Source organism: Pelophylax lessonae, assembly GCF_965119305.1.
Source record: "Pelophylax lessonae genome assembly, chromosome: 10".
In the NCBI taxonomy this organism is placed as follows: domain Eukaryota; kingdom Metazoa; phylum Chordata; class Amphibia; order Anura; family Ranidae; genus Pelophylax; species Pelophylax lessonae.
Genome location: NC_138777.1, coordinates 24,914,674 through 24,941,616, shown reverse-complemented (window position 1 = coordinate 24,941,616; position 26,943 = coordinate 24,914,674). Strand labels below are relative to the sequence as shown.

The 26,943-nt window shown below is 46.2% G+C and overlaps 1 protein-coding gene across 2 annotated transcripts in view; it reads right to left on the bottom strand.

Annotated features, from left to right (window-relative positions):
* The window catches only part of EHF (ETS homologous factor), a 132,750-nt gene extending 112,220 nt beyond the window's left edge, over positions 1-20,530 (bottom strand). The window contains exon 1 of one of the 2 annotated variants that reach the window (XM_082269700.1): positions 20,511-20,530. The gene's annotated coding sequence lies outside the window, so the exon portion shown is untranslated. Of the gene's footprint in view, positions 1-20,503 lie in introns of both variants that reach the window. The other variant, XM_082269699.1, reaches the window with a different exon arrangement.
* Between the last annotated feature and the right edge of the window lie 6,413 nt (positions 20,531-26,943).

Here is a 26,943-nt window from a genome sequence, read left to right as displayed (position 1 = left end):
GTGCTAGGGGGTTGTTTTTCAAAGTGATTTCTCAATAAGATAAAGCATAGAGACATTGATGGATGGGGGAGTTTGCTTTGAATATTGAAAATGAATTAAATAGTGTTCGATTTGTGGTGCTCAGATGCAGTGAAGATTCACTTTAACTGTCATTATAAGCAAATAAAGGATCACCTCTATGATCTGCAATGAATGAACCAAAGAAGTTACAATAAAGCAAAAACATAATGGCTACATTGTAACTCTTGACGCTACAATCACAGTCCTGTGCGTGTTATGCCTCGTTCAGATAATCGGAGGACTAAGAGCCCATTCACACTAGCACGACTTGTGAGGCGACTTGTGTAGCCCCAGGTCGCTTGACATAACAAAAGCAATATTAATCAATCAGTGCCGTCTTAATTGGCACTACTGAAGTTGCTCCGACTTCAGAAAAGGGTCCTGTACTACTTTGAGGCGACCTGTGATCCGACTTGTCCCATATACTTCAATGGGAGTCGCCTCCTTATCTTAATTGAAGCGACTTGTTATCAGACTTTCCAGGAAGAAGAAAGAGATTAGCCAGGCATTCCCCACAGACAAAGTCGCCTGTCTCTTCAAAGTAGTGCACAAGTCTCTTCCAAGTCTCTTCCAAGTCTCTTCAAAGTCACGGGGCGACTTTCTGGTCATGGTAGTGTGAACCGGCTCTAAGGCCCCGTTCACACAGGGGCGATCCGACTTGGGGGGGCGACCTCCGAGGTCGCGGTGCGAGCAGCGCGGCGCGACCTTGGAGCGGCCGCCACGGACTTCATAACATTGAAGTCTATGGCGGTCGCCCCAAAGAAGCTCCGGACCCTTTTTCTAAGTCGGAGCGACTTGTGTCGCTCCTATTAGAACGGGTCCGCAGCTTCCCTATGGAAGGCGACCTGTGAGGCGACCAGGTCGCCTCACAGGTCGCCTTAGTGTGAACGGGGACTTATCGTTCGCATTTTGTTGCATGATACTAATATCGAATTCAACAATGCTTATAAAACGTAGGATTTTTTTTTTCGTACGATTCCGAAAAAGCTTCCTGGTTGCTTAGCTACGTATCAGATGGTGCAAAACAAAAACAATGGCAGCCAGGCTTTTTCCGTGTTTCTGATCATTCGCGGTCTTTGTCGATCGATTTTTAGCGAACACATACTGTACTGATTAACCACTTTAAGACCGCTCACAGTAATATTACTGCGGCAAAGTGGCTCGTTATCGTCTGACGACGTAGTACTACGTCGTCAGACACTCCCCCTTCTGGGTGGCGCTTGCGCGCCGCCGGAGGCTCGCTCCCGCTGTTTTCATTCACAGCGGGAGTCGGGCCAGGGGAGGAGCAGCGGCGATCGCCGCTGCTCTTACCCGATCGTCGGGGATCGAGTCTGGAGATCCGCCCGCTGTGTGTAAACACAGCGGGCGGATCTCCATAGTGACAGGGAGTGACAGATCGGACTGTTCAGCATAGCTGGACATCCGATCTGTCCATGACTCACTCAGTCACCTCCCCCCCTACACGTCAGTAAGCACCAGGCATACATTAACCCCTCCCTCTCCAATAAAATTAACCCCTTCCCTGCCAGTGTCATTTTTACAGTAACAGTGCATATATATAGCACTGATTACTGCAGTAATGTCACTGGTACCCCCAAAAATGTCAGTCAAGGGTCCGATCTGTCCGCCGCAATGTCGCAGTCCCGCAAAAAAATCGCAGATCGCCGCCATTATGCGTTAAAAAAAAAAACACCAAAAATGACAGAAATCTTTCCCTTTGTTAGTAAACGCAATAACTTTTGCGCAAACCAATCAAAATACACTTATTTCGATTTTTTTTACCAAACATATGTAGCAGAAAACAAATTGGCCAAAAATTTTTTAAAAAGTTGGTTTTTACATCTTTTTTGGGGGGAATTTCATATAAAAAAATGTTAAAAATATTGTTATTTTTTCAAAATAAATGCTATTTTTTTGTTTATAGCGCAAAAAGTAAAAATCGCACAGGTGATCAAATACCACCAAAAGAAAGCTCTGTTTGTGGGGAAAAAAGGACGTAAATTTCGTTTGGGTACAGCGTTGCATGACCACGCAATTGTCAGTTGAAGTCGCACAGCGCCGAAGCGCCGAATCGCAAAAAGTGGCCTGGACGGAAGACAGCAAAATCCTCCGGTGGTAAAGTGGTTAAACAATTGTCTTTCGCTAGGCTATCGTATGACAGAAGTTATGCGTGTTTGTCCCTTCGGATTTTGTTGGATGAACTGTCGTGATCGGCTGTCAAAAGCTGTGTACTAACGATCAGAGTCGAAAGCGATTATTTCCGTCCGATTATCTGAAGGTGTGTACGAGGCATTAGTCTACACAAGAACGGAAAGATCTGTTCCTGTGTAAATAAAACCTGTCCTAGCTGTCAAAATGACAGCAGGAAATTATGGTCGAAAAGTGCTCAATGAATGCAGGAAGGCCGGCCTTTCATTTATCCACTCGCCCTCCATTTATAGAGTGCTTTATATTTTGGGACGGTTTTATGAATAAGCTGGGAAGTAGCGAAGAGGCAGGCATAGTCAGCACTTTTGACTGCTGGGTGGTATTTATACCCCCCCCCCCCCCCCCCGCAGCACTGGAAAATAGCAGCTGTGGGGGTATCCTGCGCACAGAGGACTGAATATTTCAAAGATAAGAGCATCCGCCATTACCAAACTTCAGCTTTAGGCTAAGTTCACATCTTGGCGTTGCTATTACAGGCGTTTTTATGGGCGTTTTAATGGGCGTTTTTATGGGCATTTTACGGGCGTTTTTACAGGCGTTTTTTGTGCAGGCGTTTTTAGATTGACTAGAAACCAATGGAAAATGCCTGTAATCTGCCCAAAAAGAAACTCATGTACTTTTTTGATCATTGGGCGTTTTGTTCACGGCGTCAAAACGCTCAGATGTGAACAGGGGCCATTGAAATGAATAGGATTTGTCTTGTTGGGCGTTTTGAGAGCTGATCCTAGAGCAGAAAAACGCTCCCAAAACGCCTACATGTGAACGTAGCCTTAAGCAACATGGACCCTTATACAGGTCAACCACAGGTGGACACACCAACAACCGCATGGAGTTTGTATGTCTTCCCCATGTTTGTTTTGGAGCCTGAAATCCTCCCACATCACAAAACCATACTGGTAAGTTAGTCAGCTTCCTCCCACACTTGTTTTATTGAGTATGAATGTGGTTGGGACTTCTGAAAATAACCTTTGTGTGGAGCAGGGACTGATGTAAAGGGTTTTATATATTCTATAAAAGCAGTAGAAATATGCTACCCCTATATACATAAGTAAAATAACACACTATGTGGGATTTAAGTCTCTTGACTCATTGGCAGTTGCTTTGCTTGCAGCAATAATCACCATTAATCATTGCCTTGCAAGGTCGACTTGTTTATCTTCATAAATACCAAGAACACTAGATTAGATTGGAGTTTTTCATGGGGAACCACAGGCACAAAGGAGGAACCACACAGAAATATATGGAACCGTCATCATATTGTATATATATATATATATATATATATATATATATATATATATATACACAGAGCTTTTTTTCTCAGAAAAAAAGGTGCAGGAACTCAACCACGACCATGTGTTTATAAGTGATAGTGATGAGCAGGGAGCAGAGGACCTGAGCCAAAGGTGGTGGAACTGAGTTCCCCCAAGTTCCAGCTGAAAAAAAGCCCTGTATATATATATATATATATATATACACACACATACAAAAATGCCACTGGACCAAAGAACCAGAACATCCCAAGGCTCTGGACCTCCTAATAAAGAGGCACTCAAGCCATTTCAAAAGCCTATCCACTGTCCATATCTGCACCCTCAGCACTCACCCCATGTCCTCATTATCAAAATTGTGTAAAATTTTCGCTCTTGGGTATAGAGACACTTTAAACTGGTAAAACTTCAATATGTCTGTGAAGGGTCTCATTTTTCAAGGTCATGGTATAGCTAGAGGTAGTTAGTTACATTCAGATAGAATTGTTCTATCTGAAGTAGTCTATCTATCTGGAGTATGCTGTCCAGTTCTGGTCACCAGTCCTCAGGAGGGATGTGTTGGAGCTGGAGAGGGTCCAGAGAAGGGCAACTAAACTAATTAGGGGATTGGAGGACCTTGATTATGAGGAGCGTCTGCAATCGCTTGATTTATTCTCCCTGGAGAAGAGACGCCTGAGGGGGGACATGATAGCAATTTTTAAATATCTCAATGGGGATCTAGGCTTAGAAGAAAAGCTGTTCAGTCGCAGGGATTGCATGAGGACTCTGGGGCATACAATGCGATTAGAGGAGAAGCGTTTTAACCTCAGGCAACGTGGGGGGTTTTTTACTGTTAGGGCTACAAGATTGTGGAATTCTCTACCACAAGAGGTGGTTTCTGCAGGTAATATGGTGGCTTTCAAAAGACTTCTAGACGTACATCTCAAGGATCAGAACATTCAGGGGTATGCGAGATGATTACAGCCACACACACCTACACAGGTTGAACTGGATGGACTATTGTCTTTATTCAACCTCACCTACTATGTAACTATGTAACTATGTTCTATAATGTAAAATTGAATTTAAGGAAAAAAAAAATTGGAGCCAACAATTGTATCATACGTAAATTTGCAAAGGAAACACATAGAATATCCAATAGACATAGGTAAGACAAAAATATATTATATAAAGATGCCAATGGGCAGGTGGATAGCGTCACAATCTCTACCTCAGCCAACCAGAGGAAACCTTGTATTCATTATGTAAAAAATACAAGGCTTCTTATAAATGGAGTAGCGCTCACCCCCGTTCAATTTTGTTCAGGGAACGGGATGGGAAGTCTCTGTCCGATTGCTGGAACACAGCTATGTGTACTGTGGTGTATTTAGGTTTTGTGCTGCCCTAGGCCGGACTAAACTCGTGCACCCCCTAATTTAACTACGACCCACCCTTTTATGTTTCAGACCCGCCCTGTCATCTGTAAACCCCACCCCTTCCTCATTAGGCTCCACCTTTTCCTCTTAGAGCTCCATCTCTTCCTCTCTGTACCTTAAAAGTGGGTACAAAGTGCCTACTTGTATATTTTGTGGTTTTGTATGGGTACGTCATTTTGGGGAGCGTTCCTGGGGGCCCCCGCTAGGCAGCGAGGATGCCAATCAAGAGAGAAATAAAGGAGGATGCCAATCCACAGGGCCGGTGGCTGCAATTGCCGCCGGGCCCCCGCGATCGCTCCACACTGAGAGAGAAGAGCGGTCCGCTGTTGTACACGCGGCAGACTGTTGTTCTCTCTGAAATGATCACAGAGCGCCTGTGATCCTCCTATTTAGGATCACATGTATCTGTGGTCATTTCACAAGTTCCCCCCACCCCATACAGTTAGAAAACACCCCCTAGGCTCACATTTAGCCCCTTGATCACCCCTGGGTTAACCCCTTCCCTGCCAGTGTCATTATTACAGTAACAGTGCATATTTTTTGCACTGATTACTGTAGTAATGTCACTGGTCCCCCCAAAAGTGTCAAAAATGTCAGTTAGAGGTCCGATCTGTCCGCTGCAGTCCCGCTAAAAATCGCAATTGCCGCCATTACTAGTAAAAAAAAAAATGAAATAAATGAAAATGACATTTCTCCTAGTTTGTAGACGCGATAACTTTTGCGCAAACCAATCAAAATACGCTTATTGGGATTTTCTTTTTTTTAACAAAAATATGTAGCAGAAAACAAATTGGCCTAAAAGGATAAAAAAAAATTTGATTTTTTTTAATTTTAATAACAAAATTAATAAAAATTGCAGAGGTGATCAAATACCACCAAAAGAAAGCTCTATTTGTGGGAAAAAAGTACATCAATTTTTTTAGGGTACAGCGTCGCACGACCACGCAATTGTCCGTTAAAGTAATGCAGTCCTGAATTGCAAAAAATGGCCTGGTCAATAAGGGGGAAAATCTTCCAGTCCAGAAGTGGTTAAAGCTTGGAGCACTTTGCAGTACATGAACTTTTACTGCCTGTGAACTGTTAAATGCATTTGCATTGATTTCAGCATGCATGGAGCACTTTGTACATGCTGAAACCAATGCAAACTCTTTTACCAGTTCACATGCAGTGAAAGTTCATGTACTGCAAAGTGCTCCATATTTGTTAAAAATATATTTACTGCAAAAATGTAATGGAATTATTAATTTATAATTGTAGCAATAGCAGTGGGTGGTAACCTAAAATCGTGATTCCTACCTGCTGTCAGATGTCCTGACCTGGTTGGGGGTTCCCTTTTCCTCCTCTCTCTCCTCCTCCTCGACATAGATAGACCCTGCCCTGTGGAGAGGTTAGTCCCTCTTACATGCCGCGCGGAGGGTGGGTAGGTGGTATCCGCCCCCACCCACTCATTGAAGTGCATCCCGTCTGGCCACTCACTGCCGCTCTATGGGGGCAACAGTCCCTCCCTGCCTGGCAAGTATGTATGCCCCTCAGTGCTGGGACAAGGCCATCCAGATTCCAGCGCCCTGGGCAAACTGCGCCCCCCCATGTGTATTCACAGTTCACATCTCGGTGTTAGTGTGACACTCGCTGGGAGTGAAGGCAGCTTCTCTTGTCTCCAGTCATGTAATATGTCACATGATAAGACAGTCTGCCCTCACTCTATAGTGGCACTGCGCTGAGACTGAGGCATTGCACGCAGTTCCGGGGAGTTTGCAGTGTGGCCCCATTCACTTGAACAGGTTGCCTTCAGCAGATGGTAGTGCATGCTGAAAGTGACGGCGGTATAATTCCTGCCACTGCTGCAAATCAAAATATTACAGCAGTGGCATCTGTAAACCTCTAGCTGCTGCCTCTGGCAGGAGTGATAGGGAGCTGTATTATGAGGCTCAGCAGCATGTTTTATTGCCCGCCAACCGCAAGTATAAATGAGCCCATGGCTAGGTTCACACTGTTACAGGTGGTTGCATGTGCGGGACAGTGTGTAAATGGCACCAATTCCCGCACCCACAACCACCTGCAGGAAAAATTCCCTGCTCTTTTACAGATGCACAAGGCTGCCATTTACTCTTATTGGCACCCCCACACATCTGAAAATGCAGCACATTTTTTGGTGCGGGACATTGCATGGTGCTTTTGCACCATGTGATTTCCCTGCGGCTGCGTTTTCCTAAAGGTGCAGGGACCTGTTTCCTGTAGGTACAGTAGTCTATTTAAATGAATTGGCTGCTGTGCCTGCGCAAATGTGAGTCACAGCAAACACATTAGTGTGAACATGACATAAAAGTCACCTAAAAGGAAAATACATACAGCAAAGTGACTCCAACATATTGTACTTACTAGCACAAAGTCACTTTATAAAATACCTCTGCTTAGTACTTCCCTAATTATCAATCATATACTGTACACAGTGCTCAGGTGAAAACAGCAGAACATCACTGCATTGTACCTGTAATTCTCAGTGTTCTTGGGTTTAATCTGGGCATCTTCTATCTGCTTCTGTCCCCATCTGAGTGTCAGCCTGCTCTCCACCTGCATTGCTTTAGTATCCTTAGCTCTGCCATGAGTCCCGACATTTTCTTCATCTTCTGCCGGTGTTCCGTGAGAATTACCTACCCGTGAGAAAAACCTACCCCTCGTCACTTCCGGTTCACGGCACTGTATGGAATGCAGCTGTTACATTAAAACAACTGTGCTGCAATACGAATCATCTCCGCTCCTGTGCCTCTCACTTCCCTGCTCTCGGCAAGTAAATATAAAAGCGGCGGCGGCTGTATGAAAAGATAAATCACGGAGATGCCAGCCGCTTTTATATTTACTTGCCGAGAGCAGGGAAGTGACAGCCACAGGAGCGGAGATGATTCGTATTGCAACCCCGCTGTTTTATTTAACCGCCGCGTGGGTAGGTTTTTTCCACGGTACACCGTGCTATTTCCATACTAGTGCGCATGCGCACTAGTCTGCTCCTCTGTCGTCCCTTTAGGTATCCGGCCCTTTGAGCATGCGCACTGCTGCGCTGCTCAGCTGTTCCTGGCCGGAAGTGACGAGGGGTAGGTAATTCTCACGGGGTAGGTAATTCTCACGCTACACCGGCCTCTATCCCCGCACACTGGCCCGCCCACCACGTATAGCACTTCCCTAGACCATAAACTACAGGTCTGATAGGAGGTGGGCGGGGACAGAAGATGCAGAAAACTTCGGGACTCAACCTGGACACAGAGCTAAGAATTCTAAAGCAATGGTGGTGGGCGGGCTGACGATCGGGGACAGAAGCAGAGAGAAGATGCTGACACTAAACCCGAGCCCTAAGCATACAAAAGGCTTGCAGGTGGTGCTCGCATTATCAGCACTTCACCTCCGCTGCGCCCTCCCTCCCGCCCACCCCCTGGCGACGCCCCTTCACTAAAAGCTGGAGAGTGGAGACTGTGTGTGTGGGAGGAGGCGGTGACAGGCAGGCAAGGACCAGGGGAGCAGACAATGAGGCGGGACTCGGCACGCAAAGTGACAGGAGCACTGCAGGCGAGCCTCACAGAGCGGATCGTTTTTTTTTTTTTTTTTTTATGCGGGGACGGCGGCTTTTTTGCCGCCCCCCCACAAAGTGCCGCCCTAGGCCTAGGCCTAGTCGGCCTAGGCCAAAATACAGCAGTGTATGTGTACTGTGAATAGCTGATACAGTGGTGTCAGTTGGTGCAGGTATTAGTGAAATAAATAGGCCAGCTTGGCCCAAACAAAGCTTTTAAAGTGATAGTAAAAGTGTAATAGGAGGAAATATCTAATCCATCATAACAGCCAGGGCTGGGTCTGACAGATCTCTGGTGGAGTGCTTCCCATAATACCTGCTCATCTCTTGCCGTTGGTTACTACACAATGACGCTCATTATACTGAGTCTTATTAAGGCACCATTGTTCCGTTTATAAGCTGTAAACATTTGGCAGTGAAATAACGAAGATCAGTGAGAGAGTAATTCGGACGGCAAATATTTAACCTTGAAAGCAAGCTTTCTCTTTCTGTGCTCCTTGTAGTATGCTGCTATACCACTAGAAAAGTATACAAGGAAACCAATGCAAATATGTCAGTTTTCAGAGTCTATGTTCAGAGTGAATGTTATTTATCATTAATTCTCTTTCGTTCATTGACGGACACAGCTCCTGATCTTCTTAAACATTGGGTTATACTGCCTACAGGAGTAGGACACTAGGCAGAAAAAAGCCCGGCTACGCCTGTGGGCGGTCCCAGGGGGGTATACTCCCTCTCTCTGCTATAGGTACTCCGTTTTTTTCTGCCTAGTGAGGAGTAAGGACCTAGTTCCTTGCTGGGATCTCTGGTCCTGATAGAATTTTTTCTCCTGTTTTTTTCCTGTTTTTTTCCTGTGTGATCTACAATCAACTGCCGGACTGGGCGACGGGCTGGATAATCTAGATCCAGTGGTCACCCCAGTCTGGCCAGTGAGCGCGCGCAGACCCCAGCTCAGCGCTAGGTCGGCCGCGACATAGCCCCACCGGACTGGGGGCTGGCCTGCGAGTTAAACGCCTCGTTAGGATGTTGTTCCCCACAATATGTACACCCTGGCTGGTTCGGCACTGAGGCCGATATTCACCATTGCCCTGGTGTCGCCCACTCTGACCGAATGGGCTAGACTTTTGTGCCATAACCTGGAGGGGGCGTAGCTTCCCCCTGCCTATGCTAAGCTGGCAGCTGGTTCAGGGGCTGCAGTTTATCTGTGATGTCTCTTTGGATGCGGCTCCCCTAGTGGCTCGGCTCTCTGTTTCGGCAGTGGTCCTTCGGCGTGTCTTTGTGTCTGTGGACCAGATTCTAAAAAGGCCTTGACTGATCTTCCCTTGTAAGGAGATCACCTGTTTGGTGCTACCCAGAATAACACTATTAAAGGTCTCAGAGGGGGGAAGAGTACCTTTCTTCCGCAGGCTACTAAGGGCAAGGACCCTCGTCGTAGACGTAGGCCCTCCTTCTTGGCTCCCTCAGGGTCGACTGACAAGGGATCAAGTGCGGGCTTCTCCAGACAACACATCCAAAGGAAATTGCCGTTCTGCCTCTCTTCCAAACGATCCCAAGGCGTTGACGAACATCGGGTCCGCCTGAACTGCTGATTGGCTCCCGCTGTGTCCAATCAAAGCGGGAGCAAGTCGCCTGCGGCGCGCATGCATGCCCCAGACTCATTGCACAAAATCACGTACAGGTATGTGATTTCGCCCCTGAGGGCCACCCTGCCGCAGTATATCTGCATGGGACAGTCCAGAAGAGGTTAAGGATTGCAGAGGTTACTGCTGACACTGACCCCATACCCCCTGAGACATAACCAATCAAGAAGAGATGACATCAGATGCACAGATGGAAACTTTAGATTCATTGTTACTAATTACAGGTCCCCTTTGTAGGATGGGCTATAGGAGATTTTGTTAAACTGTCTTAAAGCGGAGTTCCGCCCCCCCCCCACCAAAAAAAAAATTAAAAGTCAGCAGCTACACATACTGTCCATCCATTGATTAACTTGTGTTCAACCAGCCTTTTGGGTTATTCCTGAACGATAAGTACTGCCGGCTATAAGCCAGCAACACTAATCATTGTGTTCTGCCAGCACGGGTGGCTCATTGCGCTCCCTGCCAGCAGAACACACTAGTGTTGCAGTAGGGATTCCCCCATCAACACTGACTGTGTTGATGGGGAAATCAAGCAATTTACATTCCTTCCACTCGTGCCTTTACAACCACTTTAAAGATATAGAGTGATTCTGTGCATGAGTACTAACAATTCAGTCATTATATTAAAAAGTTAGAATTATTATTATTGCTACTACAACCTGTTTTTTTTTTTTTGTTAGACCACCTTTCTCAGTTCTGGCTTGCTGAAGGGAGGGCCCCAAATGTACAGTGAGGTCCTGAGACGTGGAAACAGACTGATGAGCTACTGAGGACACAGTAGTTAGCTGGAAAATGAAGGTTAAAAAATGAATCCCATGCTCCAAGAACCCCCCCCCCCCCCCCGCACCTCTTCAAGGACAATTTCTGTCCCCAGCATTTTCTCCTAGTAATACCCCTTATTTATTTGGAAATTCTTTATGTTAAGATCAATGACAGTAGGGAGGTCACCCGGGGCCCTTTTGAATTTTTTTGCAATTGCCCCATAATCTTTAGTTATTCATTAATTTTCAGTTGCCCATAGCCTGTGTCTACACTCCATAGAACACAACTGCCTCCGTTTTTGCCGAGCAATGCAAGGCAACACATATATTGTTATTACATATCTTGCGGTATGCTGCAGGTCCAGTGCATTTGCTTATTCTGTGAATGTATGTTGGGGTTCCATTAGGATTGAATGGCATTGCGCCATCAAATCACGTTGTGGTGCCGTGTGTTGACATGCATCATAATATGTGTTAATGAGCATGACAACACAAAATCGAAGGGGCCATAAAGCAGAGGAGACATCAGTTCCTCCTCAATCTCTTAAAGAGGCAGCATTGCACTTGTGTGTCTTCTCTGGCAGATTGATTCTAGGACAATATCCCCCCGGACAATATCCCCCCCGGACAATATCCCCCCCTGGACAACAGCCCTCCGGACAATATCCCCCAGACATTATCCCCCCCCGGACAACAGCCCCCCGGACAATATCCTCCCTGGACAATATCCCCCTAGACAATATCCCCCCTCTAACCCTAACCCTATGTCCAGGGGGATGTTTTCCGAGGGGATATTGCCCGGGGGATGTTGTCCCGGGGGGATATTATCCAGGGGGGATTAAGTCCAGGGGGATGTTTTCCGAGGGGGGATATTGTCCCGGGGGATAATGTACGGGGGGATATTGTCCGGGGGGATATTGTCCTGATATGGGCAGATTAAAGTGGTGCAGATATAGTTTTCTGCCTCGTTCCTTGTCAGTTGGAGAACCACTGTTGCAGAAAACCACCTGTTTCCAAGCTGAAAGTGATCATTTTTAACCCCAAGGTGTACTCATAAATGGCTAGAGCTTGGGGTAGGATTGAGTAGTTTATTGGAAGCCACAAAAACCATGTAAATGATCGAGGACTGTTGAGGTTTCTGTGAACAAGGCACTTCAGCTAATACTTCATAGAGCTCACATGTATATTGTTAGGTCATTTTTTTTACAATAGACACTGAGGGCTAGAAGAGAAAAACAGAACACCCATGGAGTATAAGTCACCAACGTAAAATTTCTCATCCAAACCCTACTGGTCATGTCCACCGGCTGGTCCCTTCTAGGGGAAAGCAATTGAGTGACTGGATAGGTTAGTAAACCCCTTCTGATCACAGCTCCCTTCCTCTCCCGGAGGTAGGCAGTGTCGGCAGAAGCTATCCATCTCTGCCCATAGACATAAACATGAACACTTGGCAGACAGAGGTGCCAAGGAACAGTTGGGTCAACCCTACATATCCGGCCTTCCATGACAGATTTAAGAGCACCTGGAGAGAATGGCAGCACTCCAAAAATAACATAATTTTCAAATATATAGTGTGTGACCTTCCAAGCGCTGGCAATAGTGCATGCAACTTTTGTTGTGCGTATGCGCTACACAAGTTAAAGAGACCCTGTCACCACTTTGTACCCTGACAAGTAGACACAGGCAGGCAGTCTGTAGATGTACTTACAGAAGCTCTGCTTGCTGCAACAGTCTGACACTCCTAAGTAAATATTTATGTGCCCAATATGTGTTGGATTGCGAGGTTTCCATACTACCTGCAGTGTTTTATCTGCAAGTATAAAAAAGTCTACCAAGATCAGCATTGAAAGCCACTGCACTGTATGTCAATGGCAGTGCTGGGACAAGGCCATCCAGCCCCCAGAGAAAAGATGCCAAACTGCGCCCCCCCGTTTTCTTAGGGTTAGGGTTAGCAGTGATGTTACAGTCACTACTCCTGTCTTAGAAGCAACTGGCAAAGGGTGCCTCTTTCCCTGCTTATACCATTATGCCTGGCAGTGGCATCTTAAGAGCATTATAGGCCCCCGGGCAATGCAGTGCACTGGGGCCCCGCCTACACAATCACCAACCAGAATAAAAATGCAAATTATCGATGAGGTGATATTTATTGGTACAGCAGTGCCAGGCTAATGACTAGCTCCCAAGTTCGGCGGCTGGATCCGGTGAACACACACACGGACGGGAGTCAGACTTGACTGTCCTGTGTGCGCCTGTTCCCGTGGAGGCAGACAGGCATTCCTGCAGTTGTGGGCTCCCCCTCCATGGCCCAAGTGGCCTGACGGTAGCACAGGGCCGACATGCGCTTGCCACCTGCTAAGTTTGCCGGTGGGATGCACACGGGAATCAGGACTAATGCTTGGCTGGGGCTGGGGCTGGGTCACTGGGCAAGTGGGGCCCCCCGGCAAGTGGGGTCCCCGGGCAACTTCCCAGCGTGCCCATTCGGTAAGATGGCCCTGATGCCTGGGATAGTTGTCCCTCCTGCCCACCCCTTGTCCTGGCCCTGCTGAGGATGATTCCACAACATTCACACCTCTCATCCTGTTTGTGGACAATCATCATCTACACCAGGGAGTCCCAAACTATGGCCCTCCAGTTGTTCAGGAACTACAATTCCCATCATTCCTAGTCATGTATGTGAATGTCAGAATTTTACAATGCCTCATGGGATGTGTAGATCTGTAACAGCTGCAGGGCCGTAGTTTGGGAATCCCTGATCTACACAATTCCGGGGTTATTGGGTTAATGTGTCTTTGCTATCTGTGTGGACATAAATAATGGGGTATCTTCCTAAAACTAATTGGAAATGAGGAACTGGCTTGGAGAGACTACAAAAATGTCTTCAACATTACAGAACAAGCCCAGCTGAATGTGACTACTACTACAGTTTTAGTGCTGATCTTATAAGATTTACTGTACTTCCTGCAAAAACCATGTAATGAACATTGTTTTTAATCTAAATTGAATACAGTTCTTTCCAAGATGTTTATGCACCCACTGCCAGCAGGTGCCAAGCCCAATATGGGATCCACCTACTCCCTGCGGTCATGAACAAACATTGAGTCCACATACCACTGTGTTTTTTGTTCGATTTTAATGAGCTTTATTAAAATCAATACATGGTTTCTCTTATATCATTACACCTGCCAGACAAAACTCCACCAACACATTTTGCACTCAATCAGGGCTTAATCATGGAGAACATCCCTATGATGTCACTTCACCACAACAGGTGCCCCCATAGAAAGATTTAGCCTTTAGGCTCGGTTTCCACTAGTGCGACTTGCTGTGCGACTTGACACATGTCAAGTCGCACAGCAAGTAAAAAGCCATTGATTTCTATCTGGCCCGTTTCCACTGCCGCGACTTGAGTTGCGGCAATTCAAAAGTAGTTCGTGCACTACTTTTGAGCCGTCTTCAGTGCGACTTCCCTCTATAATGAGGGACAAGTCTCACTGAAAGCCGCAAACAACTTTAGCTACGAAGTCACGCTAGAAGTAGCATGACTTTGTAGCCGCACTAGTGGAAACCGAGCCTTATTGGTGTCCTGGTGACAGCTAAAAAGGTTTGGATTTCCCATAGCTTTCTGTCCAAATGATAATAACCGGAACAACCTTTATTCCTACTCTTCTCTACTGGCTATAGAAAGTACTTCTTTCAAAAGAAGTTGGAATTCAATTTACCATTTTTACAGTGTTGATGGGAAAACAACCCATCATTTTTTTGCCCTGCTCAACTAAGTTGTAACATGTTCAGTGGTCAGTTGGTCGTCTTGTATAATCTAATTTTTTTGTAACATCTTGTCATTGCGTAGACCAGGGTTTCTCAACAAGGGTTCCATGGAACCCTAGGCTTCCTCCAGAGGTTGCTAGGGCTTCCTTGAACAAGGAGCAATTTCTTTCTTTTCGATAAGTTTCCACTGACACTATTGATCATTTTAGCTATCTGTAAGGGGCTAATTCTTCCTTAAAGCGGAGTTCCAGCCTCACACACTCACCTGTCCAACGGTCCAGCGATGCGGCCGCCCGAAGCCTCGCTCTTCTCCCTCTATGCTCTGCGGCGCCGGCATCACTGGTGTGGGCACCCGGCTGTGACAGTTTGCGGCTTCACAGCCGGGTACGCACTGCGCATGCGCGAGTTGCGCTACGAGTCGTGATTGGCTGGCAATCTTCTGGGACCTCTGACATGTCCCAGAAGATTGCAGGGAGGGAGGGGGGAGAGGAGAACTTCCGCTCAGGGCGCCGCGGTGCTCCGAGTGGGAGTGGGAGCGGGTACCTGTCAAAACTAGGTACCCGCTCCCCCCCCCCCCCCCCATAAAAATGACATGCCAAATGTGGCATGTCAGGGGGTTAGAATCACCTAAAGCGGAAGTTCCACTTTTGGGTGGAACTCCGCTTTAAATACAGCAAGCCTTTTGTGGAGCATTCTTCCCACTAACCATCACACTAGTGTATCACATGTTTTAGATATAGTAATTCTTAGCAGGGGTTCCCTGAGACCAGAAAATAATTAAAAGGGTTCCTCTGTGTTGTAAAGGTTGAGAAAGGCTGGGGTAGACTATTCATGTAAATTATGCCTGGCAAACTGTCAACAACTGATATTATTAACTTGTACAATGAATGAAAACTTATACATACTAACAGAAATATTGTAATGATTAAAAATTAACCAATGGACTAGGTGATGAGAAGAACAGAAAGAAGGAAGGAAAAATTTAAAACACTTTTATTCGGTAGTTTTTTAACATTTTGAATAGTGATAATCAAATCCGGAGAATTGCCTTTCTCAAATAGTTTTTTTTCCCCTTACGATTTGCTTACAGATTTGTCTGCTGTGGTTAGAATCTTTAAATTGGGCAATCTGGGCGGTCCTGAATCACATATTGCATGACTCATTGCAGACAAGACAAATTATTACACGGAGGAGAATAAATAATTATGCATTTTACTGATTCATGCTTATGACCACTTAAGAGTATTTTTAGAAATGTTTCGACAAGACTGGGAGGTAGATGTGCATTCATTACGATGTTGCACCACTTTTCATTTTAAACATACAGAAAGTATGATGCATACTATGGGCCCCCAATCTTTGTGGCTTCCACTCTTCTGGGAGGCTTTTAGGTTTGGTTAGGTATTATGTTGGATGAAAAGACTCAGCCTGCAATGGGAGTTCAAATTTATCGTAAAGGTGTTCAGTATGGTTGGGGTCGGGACTCTATGCAGGCCACTTGTGTTCCTCAACACCAAACTCATCAAACTGTGTCAATATGAAGCTGCTTTGCATGCAGGGGCACAGTCATGCTGTAAAAGGGCCTTCTCCAAAATTTTACTAGACGGTTGTGTGACGGGAGTCACTTTGGTTGGGGGGCCTGTGGAACCCAGCTCACCTTCGAGAGGTTAAGAAATCCTTCTCTCAGCTCCCTAGGCCCCTCTTATGTGTAAGTTACCCTGTGTCTATTTCAGCAGCTACTTAATGGACACTGAGAATATGGTTTGGATTACTTCAAATATGACAGTAATATTTATCAACAATATACCTGAAGAAATATATGAATACTCTGGGACTCTAAGCCTAGGATCCATGTTAAAGGCCTAGTTGCCTATTGCTCCGCACAGTCAGACTTTTAGCAGATGCCAATATCATCAGCTCAACCACCTGTCTTCCACACATTGTTGATTGTGCTGATTTATTCATCTATTGCCTAGTGCGGGGATGTGTTTAACAATGTGTATTGTACGTCATGTCCTCGATGACATCAAGTCTGCTAGTTAATCATTCAAGTTAATTAAATTACTGTCATATGTTAGTTGCTGAGGGGAAGTATAATACAGTTTGTGTTGGTTGTTCCTTGGATATGTTAATCATATATCTGTACACAATTTCATCTGCGTATGATAATGTAATCAGGCACCTGACCTGGTGAGGTAATCTGATCAGGAGGGGATGTCCTCCTGTGTGGTATTTATTGTGTGTGAGTCTGTTCATTAAAAGTTGTTGTTCCAGATCTATACAAGCTAAATTCCAGCTAGTTGTGTATGGGGCGCTGTTATATCTGATATTTATATCAAGACTGAAGGAAGGGGTATTCTGACGGAAGTCCACAAACACAGTGTAGGTCGGGATTCTGTTACAGGTTGGAAGCCAATAATTGTCAAAACAACTTTGTTTGCTGTAGTATTAACAGTTCCTTTTTCGGAAAACACTTGAACTCAATCATTTGGAGTAGTATACACATAAGTTTTACCCAGGCATGTCCAACCTGCGGCCCGGGGGCCGCATGCGGCCCAGAACCGCAGGCAATGCGGCCCACTGCCCCCTGACAATTTTTTTTTTGCTGGAGAGGAAGTAAGTCAAGTCGGAGCCATGGCCACAGAGGTTGCCTCGGAGGGGATCATCCACTAGTCACTAGTTGTGTTAAATTAGTGCTTGGGGGGGTGCGGCAGCATGGGAGGGCGTGGCGGCATTTTATTACTTATATACCTTAACTATAGTATATATTTTATATGTGGCCCGAGAAAATTTCTCTACACTCAATGTGGCCCAGAGAAGCCAAAAGGTTGGACAACCATGGTTTAACCGATGGTTGGATAACATATATAGGTTAGGACTATGTGCAGGCCACTTGTGTTCCTCAACAACACAATCATTACACTATTTCCATACAGAGCTGCTTTTAATCATATCTATCAATATTCCTGTGTGCACAGGATATGTCATTACATTTAGATTTTTTTCTTCATTTTTTTGTATGACAGAGTGTGAACAAACTGACTCTGAAGAGGCCATCAAAACATACATGAGATCCTGTAGGAAGATCCAGAAAACCTATTGTAATAATAAAAGTTATGATCAAATTAATTGCAGGTAGTGATAGGCAGCCAGCAAAAGAACAGCCATTATCAATCACCTCCATAGTTTGTTAGGGGGGTCTCTTGAGCTGTGGCTGATTGACCTCTCATTTGATGGTGCCTGCATAGTCCCCGGAAAAGCCAACAGCATAATGTTATATTTTTAGCTGTCTGTTGGGATAGTATTCTGGCCAACATGTAAGGGGGCATTCTTCGAATAGGCTACCAATATATGGGCATTTTTCCACTGACCTCCTCCCCATAAATAGGTTTGAGGAGTGGTCTCCCGAGACCTGAAAAATTATTTTAAAGGTTCCTCTGGGTGAAAAAAGTTAAGAAGAGTTTGAGTTAGAGACTTAAAGCGGAGTTCCACCCTGGGAAAGTTTTTTTTAATAAAAATACCCCCGGGACAGTCAGGGCTAGTGCATTCCACAATGGATAGCCTCTGATCTGTCCCGGGTTTCACTTACCTTTTAGAAGAAATACTTACCTTGAAAATGTATTGTCCAGCGCTGCCATCTCAGGTGTGGGCAGCTTGAAGCCAGCGTGATCCTCTTCTGCGTCTTCTTCCATCTTCTTCGGTCCCACGATGCACTGCACCGGCCCCGCCGTCACTTCCTTGGCCGCAGTGTCATGCCTGCACAGCTTCTGGGCATGCGTGATTTAGCAAGGTATGACGGTGCCTGCACCGGAACTGACGTCGGGGCCCGGTGCAGGCGCATTGATTCCTGGGAGCGATGACGTTCAGCTCCCAGGAATCATTGCAAGCCAGGAAGTGACGAATCGCCATGGCCGCCGAGGGGAGGAAGAGGAAGTAATGTAAGTATATTTTCTTCTAAACAAGGTAAGTAAAAAAAAAAAAAAAATTGCGATTATCCATTTGTTTTCCAGGTGACCCGGAGCAAGAAGATGGAGGTAAGTATAATTTTAGGGTGGAACTCCGTTTTAAGGCATACCCCAACTTTAGTAACTTATTAGTATTATTCGTTTTATTAGTAACATTTACATTAATATAACTTCAAGATTCCAAGACAAATAGTTTAAAGTAGAACAGCAGGATCATAAACTCAGTAAATAGTATTCATCACCCACTCAGCACTTTTAAAGGCTGTTGAAGTGTTTACATTGCCTAAAAGGAAATGTTCACAGTTTTCTACGTATACTTACAATTATCTATTCAATCTTTATTTCAACTGCCGTTTTGCATACCTATATAAAATATGAATGTTTTCCTGTTTTGTCTAGGAGAGATTTGAATATGCATAAGGAAATAAAACTGGCAACTCATGCTTTTAACAAAACACACGTTTTTTCGAGTTTAAAATATTTGCTATGAATAGAGTAAGGGTTCATCACTTATATTGTTACATATTGTAGTTCTCCAGAAAGGTTGCAGAAAGCACCACATATCTTGGAAACGCTAACTGATCCAGAGCAACTTGTCAAAATGGGCATAAAATAATTTTTGCACTTACCCTCCCCTTCTCCCACTCTACCCCTTCCCCTTTCCCTTCCAATCACCCTAAATAGCTGTTGGTGCTATATAAATCCTGTATACTACATATAATATTAATATAATCATAGGTGTGAGCAGGGGGAGTTAAGGGTGTGCCTGGGCACACTCTAATATCCCCATGCGATGCAGATTCCCCCTGTTGATCTTTCACCAAAGCCCCTCAATTGGGCTCCTAAAAAAAAAAATTAAACAAAAATTAACTGACACCGTCCACTGCCCTACTGAAACCAAACTCTGCCCTACTAACACCGTCCATGTTTTAATACATTTGGGGTGCACACCCTAATGCAATAGGCTGCACACGCCTGTGAAATAATTATCCTTCCTACCCTGTTTCTCATCACCCCTCCACCTACTCCAAAAATACCCCAAAGGACAGCATTTCTCAGTCTTTTTTTTTCCTCAGAAGAACCCTTAGGCTCCGTTCACATTGCCGCGATCCGACTTGGGGGGGGGGGCGACCTCCGAAGGTCGCGGTTCGAGCAGCGCGCCGCGACCTCGGAGCGGCCGCCACGGACTTCATAACATTGAAGTCTATGGCGGTCGCCTCCGGGTTGCCCCAAAGAAGCTCCCGACCCTTTCTAAGTCGGAGCGACTTGTGTCGCTCCTATTAGAATGGGTCCGCAGCTTCCCTATGGAAGGCGACCTTAGTGTGAACGGGGACTTAGACACATTTTTGGGTCTTGGGGAGCCCTTTCTAACAATAATTAAGCCTACAGCTCTCAAAACATAAGCAGGATTATTACATTTTAGAAAGCTTTATATCAACAAATAATGTTGCATACCTATTGTATTTGACAACCAAGGCAAATCATTTTCTTCCCCTTTTCTATAGAACAAAAATATTTTAATAATATTTAATAATACAACAATAATATAACCCTGAGTGCAACAGAACCCTGGTGGAGAAAAGCTGCCATGAGTTCTCCCCCCTTGTACCATGATCGAAATACTCAATTACACCACCAACCCCATAACACTGGTATATTAACCAATTGTGCCTATCTCATCCCCCAACAGATTATGTAATCTATACCTCATATCCCATAGTACCAACACTCAACATCATCTGCAACCCTATCTACCACCACCTTCCCGAGGGTGATAATCTTGAAATTATATTAATAACAATAACAGTCATCAGAAACTGTGGTGTTTTCTAATACTGGGGGTCAATGTGGATATTTACCACTTACATTGCTGGTCGTTGTGGGTGAGAGATGAATTTGCTGTTTCTCAACATCCAGGGAACACTTAGCAACCTTGTTTTTAAGAAAGTTTGGACGTTTAGAACCTCGGTTAGGTTTGACATCTATCTTGGGCTTTATTTTACCTCAATTACTGTCATGAAGCCAGGGCAAGGCCAGAACCCCAGTCATATTTTGATGGCTCAAGTAGAAGTGGTGGCAGGGTGCTGGACACAAATTTGCACAGGTTATCAAAAGGCAGGGTAAATCATTAGTTGAGCCCGATTACTTGTGTTCAGCAGCTACCCACAAAGACGGTGACCATTCAGGAGAGAAGGTTCACTTAAATTGAGAAATCCAATCCAAAAGAAATCCTGGTGAGTCCAAAATCTTTATTTGTTTAACTGGTTACAAAAGAAGAAATAATTTTGGATCCCTAAGGATTTTTGTTTGCCACTTTCATTGACCTATTACACTTAGATTTTGTTTGTGGTCCATGTCCCTGTAGACTGATATGTCAATTGGCTCCTGTCGATATTGGCCCTAGTATATGTATGCATGCACTTTAGATTGATTTAGATTGGAAGTATAAAGCATCTAAAATGCAGCCTCATAATATCTAACAAGGGTATAGTTTGCGGCCGGACAAAATTAAGAAGTTTGTATACTAATGCTAGAAATCTGGCTAACAAGATGAGAGAACTGGAGCTGCTAATCTATGAAGAGGATTTACATTTTGTGGGAATTTCAGAAAATTGGTTTGACAGCTCTCTTGATTGGCTGGCAACCATTCAGGGGTTATCACAGAGATAGGGAGGGGTATGCGTGCAATTGAGTATGAGGGACGATATCACTAATGGAGATACGGAGGAGGTGGAATCCCTATGGGTAGAGCTTCAAAGGGAAGATGCTAAGGGGAAAATAATATTGGGCGTATGCTATAGGCCTCCAAACCAGAGGGAGGAGGGGGAGGTGGACCGCCTATCACAGCTTGGTTTGGCAGCAAGGATGGGAAATGTCACTATAATGGGGGATTTTAATTATCTAGATATAGACTGGGCAGAAGGAACTGCACATTCGTCTAAGGCTCAGGCATTTCCTAAACATTTTGCAGGACAACTTCATGGGTCAGAGGGTGAATGCACCAACAAGAAACAATGCGTTACTAGACCTACTAATTACAAATAACACAGACCTGATTGTGGATGTAGAAATAAGGGGCAACTTAGGAAAGTGACCATAGGTAAATTTGTTTAAGTATAAATAACAGAAATGGGAAACATAAGGGTAATACAGAAACACTGAACTTCAAAAGAGCAAATTTCCCTAAACTGTGCTCTATGCTAGATGATATTAAATGGGATAGAATCCTGGAAACAAACTGGGGGAAAAAGGGAGTGCTTTATGAACATACTTAATAAAGTTATTGGCTAGTACATTCCGACAGGGAATAGGCTTAAAAGAGCTCAAATAAACCCTGGTTGGCTAAACTCCAATGTAAAAAATGCATAAAAAACAAAAGAAAATGCCTTCAAGAAATACAAAGCAGATGAGGGCGTGGCTTCCGGCGCTGAAGATGGCCGCTTAATCCTTCAGCTCCGCTCGGCCACCCGGGACATCCTCCGACTACAGCCTTCACAGCGGGCGCCAAACGCCGCAACTTTTCCCTATCGACTCCGGGAACGATGAGGAACAAGAAGGGATCGTCTCAGTCTCGCAAGCTGGACGGATTTCTTATATCCAGCTCGGCTGGACTCCGGCAAGATGGCGCCGGCCGGCCCCCGCAGCAAGCACCCAGCCGAGGAGGGAGTCAGGGCGGCGGAGCACAGCCATACAGGCAAGTAGCCAACCCGGATAGTGGCAACTCCTCCGGTGCATCCTCTCCCCCTTCTCCCTCCTCAAGGAGTCCGGCCAAGCAGCGTCCCCGCTGGGGCTCTCCCCCCCCCGATCCCGCTCAGCCATGCGGGATGGATCAATCTACACCTTCCTCTGGGGAGCCTGGGGGATCGAGCACAATGTCTGCGGATCCTTTTGCCGCCTTCCCAGTGGGTGATCACCCGATTTCTGGCACTCTGCTTAAAGGAATGCTACATTCCCTCTGGTCATCTCTTCATACGGATTTAATGCAAGGCCTTAACCGAACAAGACATGATGTGCAGCAGCTGGAGGTGAGGATGGATGCTGCTGAGGCCTCCATGTCTAAATGCTCTTTGTCTCTCAATACCCTCATTTCAGCTCATAATGACCACACGGAGGATATAGATTGGATAAAAGACAAGCTTGCAGACCTGGAGGACAGGTCTCGGAGGAACAATTTAAAGTTAAGGGGGATCCCCGAATCTGTGCAGCCCCAACATCTGCGTAAAATGGCTACTGATCTCTTTTCTGCACTGGTTCCTACTCTAACCGCAGCAGAATTGGAGATAGATAGAATCCACAGGATTCCTAAGCCTCACTTCATTGCACAAGACCTGCCTCGGGATGTGCTCCTCCGTGTGCATTTTTTTCAGACAAAGGACAAAATCCTTCTGGCCTCTAGACAACTTCAGGCTCTCCCTGGGGATTTCCCGCAGGCCCAGATACTGCCAGACTTATCCAGGCACACGCTCCAGAAGCGAAGGAACCTCGCCACCATAACAAAAGCCCTGAGGAACCACCAAATAGTCCACAAATGGAAACATCCGGCTCAATTGTCTATTACCCATCTGGGCAACACTGTTACGATCGCTTCCCTAGAGGAAGGTATGGCCCTTTTGCATCGCTGGGGCATCATTCCGGATCCGCCAGCCGCTCAGTCGCGGTCTTCCAGATCTCCCTCGCCGCGGACCCTCCCAGAAGATTGGCAAGTGGTTTCCCGCAAGCGGTCCAGCTCTAAACACTTCTCACCCGGAGGTGAACGCAGCACGACGCCTGTTCAACGTTAGTCCCTGGCCTAGGTAATGTTGACCTACTGGCCCCTCTCTTTTGGTTGCAGGTTTTACCTGCCCCTAGACTCTTTTTTACTGTTTACCAGACCTACCCTGCCTCCCTGCCTTTCCTCCCTTCCTCCTCGTTTTGCTCCAGTCGGACTTTTGGACCTTTTGTTACTGAACGAACTGCACCACCCTTGGCCCCCGACCAGACCATCCGCTCCGTCTCTCCGATGATTCCATGACCATCAAATTTTTGTCGTTAAATGTGAACGGTTTGAACCATCCAGTTAAGCGGTTCTCCCTGTGGACCGAGTTATGCAATAGTGGTGCTGATGTGGTGTGCATCCAAGAGACCCACTTCAAGCTTCACCATCAGCCCAAGTTCTCCCACAGGAATTTTCCTACTTTGTTTTTCGCCATCGCCTCGGAGAAGAAGCGTGGAGTACTGATAGCTCTGAGAGACTCGATTGCCTTCTCGATGCATAAGCTGACTCAAGATCCTGACGGCAGATACCTTATCCTGCAGGGTGACTTTAACGCAATGCCATTAACCCTGGTGGCTGTCTATGCTCCCAATACTCATCAAAAACGCTTCCTCTCTAGGTTGCTGAAAAAGGTTTCCGGTGACATTTACGGTAATCTGGTGATCTGTGGTGATATGAACTCAGTGGTCGACCCGGGGCTTGACACCTCGGTGCCCGCCCGGGGCCGACAACTCTCCTTGGGCTCTCTTTTAGCCTCGGAACAACTATTTGATGTTTGGCGCTGCCAACATGGTTCGGAAAGGGACTACTCGTTTTATTCCTCAAGACACAACTCCTATTCACGTATTGATATGTTCTGGGCTGACCTCCCTATCCTGGGTAGAGTCTCCTCCTCGGCTATCAAAAACATCACGTGGTCTGACCACGCGGCTGTTGAGATGGTCCTGGAGGAGTCTGGACCCAGGGAACGGACGTCGGTATGGCGTTGCGATGTCAAGGTACTCCAGGATCCAGTTGCTGGTAAGCTGATTAGAGAACAGCTTTCTGAATATTTTAATCTCAATGCTCCCTCCGTGTCGGACTCCTGGGTGCTCTGGGGAGCGCACAAGGCGGTCATTCGCAGTGTGTGCATTCAACAATCTGCCAGGATGCGTAGGGCTTATAGTCGCAAACTCACGGCTCTCCTAACCGAGATACGCGATCTTGAGACTACACACAAATCCACTCCCACACAAGCCATTGCCTCGCAGCTCTCCAGAGTGAGAGACTCTCTGAAGTCCCACCTCATGGAACGCTACGACCGCCAATTGAGAGTGCTCAAACTCAAATATTACGCGCAGGCGAATAGGGCAGGCAAGTTTCTGGCAGCAAGGATCAAACAACGCAGGGTATCCACACGCATCTCCCACCTTTCCCAGCGCACTACTGGATCCAGACTAACCTGTCCCCGGGATATAGCGAATGAATTCGCGAACTTCTATGGGTCCCTATACAATCTGGCCCTAGACCCAAACACTACCCAACCGACAACAACCCTCATTCGTCAGTTCCTAGACAAACTACAATTACCGTCCCTGACTGAGGATCAGCTGCAATCCTTATCATCCCCATTCACCCTGACTGAAGTATCCAAAGCCATAAAACTGCTCCCCACTGGGAAATCACCGGGTCCAGATGGCCTTGGTAATGAATATTACAAAATTCACGTCGATACCTTGGGCCCCCATCTAGTTGAGGTATTCAAATTGGCGATCCACAGGGCTGAATTCCCAAGAGAGATGTTGAGTGCCTACATCACCACCATCCCCAAACCCGGCAAGGATGCCAGTCTCCCAGCAAACTATCGTCCCATTTCTTTATTGAACAGCGACCTCAAGATTTACGCCAAAATCTTGGCGTCCAGACTTCAGCCCCTCCTCCCCCAGCTGGTGAGGAATGACCAGATGGGCTTTATGCCGGGCAGGCAGACGTCTGATGCCACCCGGCGAATCATAAATTTAGTCCACCTTGCGGAGTCGTCTAAAACGCCTTCTCTGCTCCTCACCTTGGATGCAGAGAAGGCGTTTGATAGGGTGAACTGGTTGTTCATGCGACTCACACTGGAAAAGTTTGGCTTCTCGGGTGGTATACTCTCTGCGATTCTTGCCCTTTACTCATGTCCCTCAGCTCAGGTCCTCACTGCTGGCACAACCTCGATTCCGTTTAAAATAACTAATGGCACCCGCCAGGGCTGTCCCCTCTCACCTACGATCTTCAATTTGATGATCGAACCCCTGGCGGAGGCCATTAGATCGGATAATGATGTGATGGGATTTCGGCTGGGTTCCGTCTCCCATACGGTTAATTTGTTCGCGGACGATGTCGTGCTCGCTCTCACCAATTCAAACCAGTCTCTCCCGGCCGTTCATAGAATTCTCTCAGAATTTAGCTCAATATCCTACCATAAGGTGAACACGTCCAAGTCTTTAGTACTGAACATGGGTGTCAGCAAGCGAGATGCTGACCGCCTTCAGAGGGACTTTCCCTACCCCTGGACCGAAGTCTCCATTCCCTATTTAGGAATACATATCACCCCCTCCACCAAACGCCTACTTCCTGCTAATATCGACGCCTTATTGAAAACAACTTCTAAAGAAATGTCGGTAATATCCAAAACAGAACTCTCCTGGGGTGGCCGGATGGCCGCCTACAAAATGTCAATCCTGCCCCAAATATTATATATATTTAGAGCGCTCCCCCTCACCTTTCCCAAAAAACATCTGGATGCACTCTCTAGGGCTATGCGTGGCTTCATATGGGGTGGTAAGAGAGCCCGTGTGGCTACCTCTACCTTAACCCTTCCCAAATCCCTGGGCGGCGCTAAACTCCCTGACTTGGCCCTTTATCTATGGTCCACTAGATTGGTTCAGATCCAAACTTGGTTCTCTAACTCCCACGCCCTTCCATGGGTCCACCTTGAAAGCCATCTCACTCCCACTAGGGACCTCCGTCTGTTTCTCCTCGGCGACTTATGGATCCCTTGGTCCTTAGCTCAGCTGCCACCCACGTCGCAGTCTTCGCTTTTGGCGTGGCGCAAACTTGCTCTCTCCGGCGAGAAGCAGGCGGATAGTCACTCACAGGCTTCTTTGTCGCTCCCTATCTCCATCCTGGCTGCCCACCTTCCCTCCCTGCAACTGACCCAACTAGTCAATCTAGGTATGACCTCTCTCTCTCACTTTTATCTATATGGCGCACTACGCTCTCCAGCCTCATTGGTAAGGGATTTCAATGTCCCTCCCACGCTAATCTTCACAATTCATCGTATATACAGCTTCCTAGTCAAACACCCTCCAACGACGGCCCGTGTCCCCGCCAAATCCTGGGAGTACTATCATGTGGAACCTAGTCCGCCCAAAGGTATCTCCCTCTTTTATGAGAACCTACTCCGTTCTGCAGACAACCCTAAGTCTATGTCAATGTTAAGGTGGGAGGAAGATTTAGCGACCACTTTTACTACAACTCAATGGTCCAGAGCTTTGTTGTCCACATATCGGTACTCGCATTGTA